Source organism: Schistocerca nitens, chromosome 1 (assembly GCF_023898315.1).
Source record: "Schistocerca nitens isolate TAMUIC-IGC-003100 chromosome 1, iqSchNite1.1, whole genome shotgun sequence".
Classification (NCBI taxonomy): Eukaryota; Metazoa; Arthropoda; class Insecta; order Orthoptera; family Acrididae; genus Schistocerca; species Schistocerca nitens.
In genome coordinates this window covers 1,219,204,109-1,219,210,993 of record NC_064614.1, presented here as the reverse complement: position 1 = coordinate 1,219,210,993, position 6,885 = coordinate 1,219,204,109, and the positions used below count along the sequence as shown (strand labels likewise).

General features: G+C 43.4%; 1 non-coding gene across 1 annotated transcript; it reads left to right on the top strand.

Moving 5' to 3' along the window:
* The first annotated feature begins 1,724 nt into the window (after positions 1-1,724).
* Trnaa-cgc (transfer RNA alanine (anticodon CGC)) lies at positions 1,725-1,797 on the top strand. Its single transcript has one exon. It is a non-coding gene; the product is annotated as a tRNA-Ala (tRNA).
* Positions 1,798-6,885: the final 5,088 nt, after the last annotated feature.

The following is a 6,885-nucleotide window of genomic DNA, read 5'->3' as shown; positions in this document are numbered from 1 at the left end:
TCAAACTATGAAATATTATCTGATCTTCCATACTTTTTGAAAAGTAAATTTGAGTATGACTCCTAAACTCTAGAACTGACTTGGGTGCCATTTTAAAGCTCTTTCACTGTGCTTCAGTGTAATCTGCAACAGAACATTCCTGTCAGACGATTCTTGCAAAAATCTAAACGCCATGAAGTCCTTATCACACATAAGGCAATACTTACGTGGAACATCCTGTATGACTCTGAAGTCACGATTTTATATTTCACAATTATGTCTCGGCCGCAACACGAAAATCACGAGCTTCGCCTAGGACCACTGCCCTCATCTGGTTCTCAGCGATTTTCTGCTCCACCAGCGGCTCACACAATTCCTTGCCGGACTGCGAGTCGCCGATAATGCAGAAGAAACAGCCACCTCCTGAAAGGCACAAAGTTCTATGATAAAGTATTAGGACTGTTGATAATTTATCGATATATCGGTATTTTCTCCGTGAAATATCGATATACATTGGCGGCCATTTCACCATTATATCGATACTTAGATATCGAAATGGGAATATCGAGTGCCAATATTATTATTTCATATATAATTTTTTCGTTATTTTTGGTAAATATTTCTTCTTTTCACTCTTCGTACACTTTTAGTAGACCACTAAAGAAACGTAATGTGAAAGTAGTACAGTGCAATACTCTGGCAATTTCGAGAAAATCGCAACAAAAGTTTAACGCGTCTGTTACGTACCGGATGATCCGTTCAAAGGTGCCGGCCGTAAGAAGCCATTGTGGTCACGCGGCTAGCGTTGGCGCTTAGCTGAAGGGTCGTTGACAAGGAACGTAATTTTACTTTCACTGTGAGAAGGAATCTTACTACTTTTAGAGCTTTCATCACTTCCAGTCTTTCTCTTTGACTGTGTGAAACGAGTATAGGTGGCACAAGGAAGAATTCCGACCGGCCGGGGTGGCCGAGCGGTTCTAGGCGCTACAGTCTGGAACCACGCGACCGCTACGGTCGCAGGTTCGAATCCTGCCCCGGGCAAGGATGTGTGTGCTGTCCTTAGGTTAGTTAGGTTTAAATAGTTCTAAGTTCTAGGGGACTGATGACCTCAGATGTTGAGTCCCATAGTGCTCAGAGCCATTTTGAAGAAGTCCGATTGCTCTGGGGTAGTGGCGGTGTGAATTGAATAACAAGGTTTCCGATGTGAAGAAGCAGCACGCTAGTCTGCTATTTCTTCACATCGCCATTGCTGCTGCTGAAATTGATGAACAAAAATCTAAATGACAAGATTGGTCTCTGCAGGGGCAGAGACTGAGAGGGGAAACGCTCATGTAATTGGCGCTCAACGACACCAACAGAAACTGAAACATTTGACTTCACCACTCAGTTTTGACACTACAGCTGTTACGTCGCTGGCATTGGCAGAAAAAAAGGGGGAGGTCGACATAAAATGTTCCGGACAAATCCGATATGTGATGAAACCGAGCAACGGACCCATCGGACACCTTTTATTGTGCCATTTATATGCAATTAACGTTTTTAACAAAGTGGTTACCGCCAAGCGTCAACGTGCATAGTTTTCCTTTCAATTCTTTCTCTGAGGGGGGATAGGCAGCCTCCTAGTTTGTTAACGTACCGAATATCTAGTAATGAACATACAGCTCTAAAACCGGCAGTATATTTACAATGTGCAGGCGATATTTGTATGGGTTGGTACGTCGAATTTCTTCCGTCGATACATACCGAGCTAGGTGGCGCAGTGGTTAGCACACTGGACTCGCATTCGGGAGGACGACGGTTCAATCCCGTCTCCGGCCATCCTGATTTAGGTTTTCCGTGATTTCCCTAAATCGCTTCAGGCAAATGCCGGGATGGTTCCTTTGAAAGGGCACGGCCGATTTCCTTCCCCATCCTTCCCTCACCCGAGCTTGCGCTCCGTCTCTAATGACCTCGTTGTCGACGGGACGTTAAACACTAATCTCCTCCTCTTCCTCCTCCTCCTCCTCCTCCTCCTCCTCCTCCTCCTCCTTCCGTCGATACATCGATACTTTCATCCGATATATGGATCTCTGCTAGTTATATTTCTTATATATATACAGGGTGGTCCATTGATAGTGACCGGGCCAAATATCTCACGAAATAAGCGTCAAGCGAAAAAACTACAAAGACGAAACTTGTCTAGCTTGAAGGGGAAACCAGATGGCGCTATGGTTGGCCCGATAGATGGCGCTGCCATAGGTCAAACGCATATCAACTGCGCTTTTTTAAAAATAGGAACCCCCATTTTTATTACAAATTCGTGTAGTACGTAAAGACATATGAATGTTTTAGTTGGACGACTTTTTTCGCTTTGTGATAGATGGATCTGTAATAGTTACAAACATATGGCTGACAATTTTAGACGAACAGTTGGTAACAGGTAGGTTTTTTAAATTAAAATACAGAACGTAGGTACGTTTGAACATTTTATTTCAGTTGTTCCAATGTGATACATGTACCTTTGTGAACATATCATTTCTAAGAACGCATGCTGTTATGGTGTGATTACCTGTAAATACCACATTAATGCAATAAATGCTCAAAATGATGTCCGTCAACCGCAGTGCATTTGGCAATACGTGTAACGACATTCCTCTCAACAGCGAGTAGTTCGTCTTCCTAATGTTCGCACGTGCATTGACAATGCGCTGACGCATGTTGTCAGGCGTTGTCGGTGGATCACGATAGCAAATATCCTTCAACTTTCCCCACAGAAAGAAATCCGGAGGACGTCAGATCCGGTGAACGTGCGAGCCATAGTATGTTGCTTCGACGACCAATCCACCTGTCATGACATATGCTATTCAATGCCGCTTCAACTGCACGCGAGCTATGTGCCGGACATCAATCATGTTCGAAGTACATCGCCATTCTGTCATACAGTGAAACATCTTGTAGCAACATCGGTTGAACATTACTTATGAAATCTGCATACATTGCACCATTTAGATTGCCATCGATAAAATGGGAGCCAATTATCCTTCCTCCCATAATGCCGCACCATACATTAACCCGCCAATGTCGCCGATGTTCCTCTTGTCGCAGCCATCGTGGATTTTCCGTTGTCCAATAGTGCATACTATGCCGGTTTACGTTACCGCTGTTGGTGAATGACGCTTCGTCGCTAAATAGAACGCGTGCAAAAAATCTGGTATCGTCCCGTAATTTCTCTTGTGCCCAGTGGCAGAACTGTACACGACGTCGCCATGCAATTCCTGGTGCATAGAAATATGGTACGGGTGCAATCGATGTTGATGTATCATTGTCGACACCGACGTTTTTGAGATTTCCAGTTCTCGCCCAATTTGTCTGCTACTGATGTGCATATTAGCCGCGACAGCAGGTAAAACACCTACTTGGGCATCATCATTTGTTGCAGGTCGTGGTTGACGTGTCACATGTGGCTGAACACTTCCTGTTTCCTTGAATAACGTAAGAATCCGGCGAACGGTCCGGACACTTGGATGATGTCGTCCAGGATACCGAGCAGCATACACAGCACACGCCCGTTGGGCATTTTGATCACAATAGCCATACATCAACACGACATCGACCTTTTCCGCAATTGGTAGACGGTCCATTTTAACACGGGTAATGTATCACGAAGCAAATACCGTCCGCACTGGCGTACTTATACGTATGTGACTATTACAGCGCCATCTTTCACAAAGCGAAAAAAGTGGTCCAACTAAAACATTCATATTTCTTTACGTACTACACGAAGACGTAATAAAAAAATGGGGGGTTCCTATTTTAAAAAACGCAGTTGATATCCGTTTGACCTATGACAGCGCCATCTAGTGGGCCAACCATAGTGCCATCTGGTTTCCCCTTTCAAACTAGACGAGTTTCGTTCTTTGTAGTTTTTTCGTTTGGCGCTTATTTCGTGAGATATTTGCCCCGGTCACCGTCAGTGGACCGCTCTGTGTATATAATACCAAAACTATGGAAACTATGACTCTGTTTGTTTATAAAACAACATTTGTGGTATCACACACAGATACCAACCCCACGGGCATTGTTACGTTGTTAATGGAATAGCAAGTTTGTGTCTGACACCAACAGCGACCGCGAGGGGCCGGACGGGCTAAGTGGTGTGCGCCCGCTGTGCCACACCTCCAGCGGCTCCGTACTACGAGCGCCCTCTGCTACCACAAGGTAGAACGGCCAGTGGTAGGGAATCGGGAGCCTCGCCACTACGAAACGCTATGCAGATGCAGCCTAGTGTTGACACTGTGATAGCTGGGCTCTATTTCTTGTCTTATCACTGGTAATGACTTTGTACGTTTGGAGAAGTACAAGTTCTGTTTGCTGTCATACTTGTTCACTGATCATTTCTTCTCCTGTCCAGCTTTCATACGACGACAGTCGTCACACCACTCTTTAGCTCACCTCTTCTTATCACTGTGTACGAAGTCGTACACGAGAACTTTATCTGCTCCCAGTCTCGAATTTCTTCTATTTATCTCTTGTACGACTTGTTTCGAAATTATTCCCATTTTCAAGTGTGTTTTCTCGCGTATTGCGTCATTTATGCGTGACGTTCACAATGTAGCAGCTGCTGCATTAATCTGGCGCATTTACGGTAATACAGAAACATGCAAAGTTCCGTAATTAATGATCGTCATTTCCATATGGTTAATGCCAATTTGTTCTTGAAGTTTTTCTGGTCGTGTTCTTATGCAGAAACTCAAACATATTAAACACCATTTACACTAAAAGCAGAAATATACAATTTGAAAGTTGCAGAGAATGTATTTTCAACGGTGATACGCTACAGATCGTCCACAGAGTATGTATACCATTCGTTCGTGTTTTTTTTTTTTTTTTTTTTCATATGTAATCTCTATCATTATTGCTTGTAGATTAGTTACCATGGTACTTATTTCTAGGTATCACTATTTAAATTGGTACGTCCAACAGTTAAATTTTATGAACAATCATTGTATTATAAACTAAACCGTCGTTTTTACAGTCGCAGTATAAAAGTGTATTAAAACTGGTCTCGCGATGCGATACATGCCCCAGCAACGCAGGCGGTTGTATGAATAGTAGCAGACTGTCAGTAGAGTAAACAACAATGGTAGTTGGGGTTTTGCTTTATTTACATTTTTGGTAAGTGCTGCTCGTATAATTTAACATGATAATTCAAAATTCATTTCATTTGTGTACGTTTTAAATGTTGAAGCGTAGTTTTTGCACCGCATTTTACTGCAGTTTTTGACACTATTCATGGGAGTCTTGAATAATGCTTGTAGGTAACTATAGATATCCGGTATTGGGAGGATACCAATGCCATAATCACATATATAGTGTACACATCATGACAGAAAGGTAAGGTAGACGAGGGCGCATACACAGGCTATAGGCAGACTTTTTTTTTTTTCTCGCTGACCAAACTGATGAAATGGCAGAGAAGCACCTTCTGCCGCGCTCTGTACAATGGCTTGTGAAATATGTATGTTGCTGTAGATGATTTTGCGGAGTCTACTGGAGTGAAAATTCCTTCACCGATGCTTTACCGGTTAACACGAATACCAAGCCACTTACGCGTTCCTCCACGTAAACAAACAGCTTAACCTTCAGTTGCGTGGCGTCACTGGAAGACTCTGCCATTAGGCTGATGTCATTTCTGGAGAAGCAGCAAAAAAGCCCTAGTGAGCAACACGCTCGGATCGATGGTATTAATCGGTAACCGACTGTGGGTAATGCTCTGTTTCTACATCTCGTATGAGTTTACAATGACCATACATCTAACAGCTGTGTGGAACGACGGCTATGTGGACTTGGTGTGTGCCCTCGTACGACGTCATTCGTGCAAGTGTATTTCGGAGCCTTTGGCGAGCGACAGGTAACGTCTCCTTGGCCTCACACAAACGTTTCATCGCGTCAGATACTTACACAGTTCGAACTTGTTTCATGTACGTATGTAATTGCGAAGGCACTGAACGGGGTGTGGCTGAAGGTGTGTGTTTCATCCGATCCATTCCCAAGCAATCCTATTCAAAAGACACGGTGATAATAGGCTGTATAGCAACCAAGTTCTCTATTTTTACTGTCGTGATTATTACGCGTGATGTCTGCTTAGGGCCGTAATGCGTAGAATGACCTCTTTTGGGTATGGGTTGTCGTAGTTTTGTGATTAATGCTGTCGGACGAAGAAAGCACTCTTTGTAGCGTCTTCATCTGAAATTTGTTGAGCTTCCATGTGGCATTCGTGCGCTGACGAAACGTTCAGGTAGCACAAGGCGTGTCTCTTCTTTGCATCATCTGAATCTCTTCCAGCAATCCAACTCGGTTAGGATCCCACACCTGCGAACAGTACTGAATAATTACTCGGACGACGGTTTTGTGAGCGATCAGTTGTTTTTTTGCGTGATTTACGTGCTTAGAACACTTGCAGCTGGCCTGGCTAGGGGAGGCCTCGACGTTAGGATCACAGATTTTCATCAAACTTTGTACGCCTTTAGTAGGCCATTAAAACAATACAATGTGCAAACAGTAATTGCGCTACTCTGGCAATTCCGAGAAAATCGCAAGAGAAATTGTACGCGTCTATTATGTGGCGCATGTATCTGTGCATAGGTACCGCACGTCAGAGTTCATGGTGGTGAGTGATTAGCGTTCGAGCTTCGTAAGACGAACGTGTATGAGGCGGCGGTTCGATTCCTGCTTTTTTTTTTTTTCATCATTGATCATATTTAATTTATGTGACATTTGAGAGGTAATATCATGGAAAAAATACATGTGTATTTCCATGAAGTATGAGCATGAAGTTTCAATTTATGTTTTCCATATCTGTATGACAGTTAACATCCTGCAACGTGTGATGACGAGAGTACATCCGACCAGTAATTCTATATTACT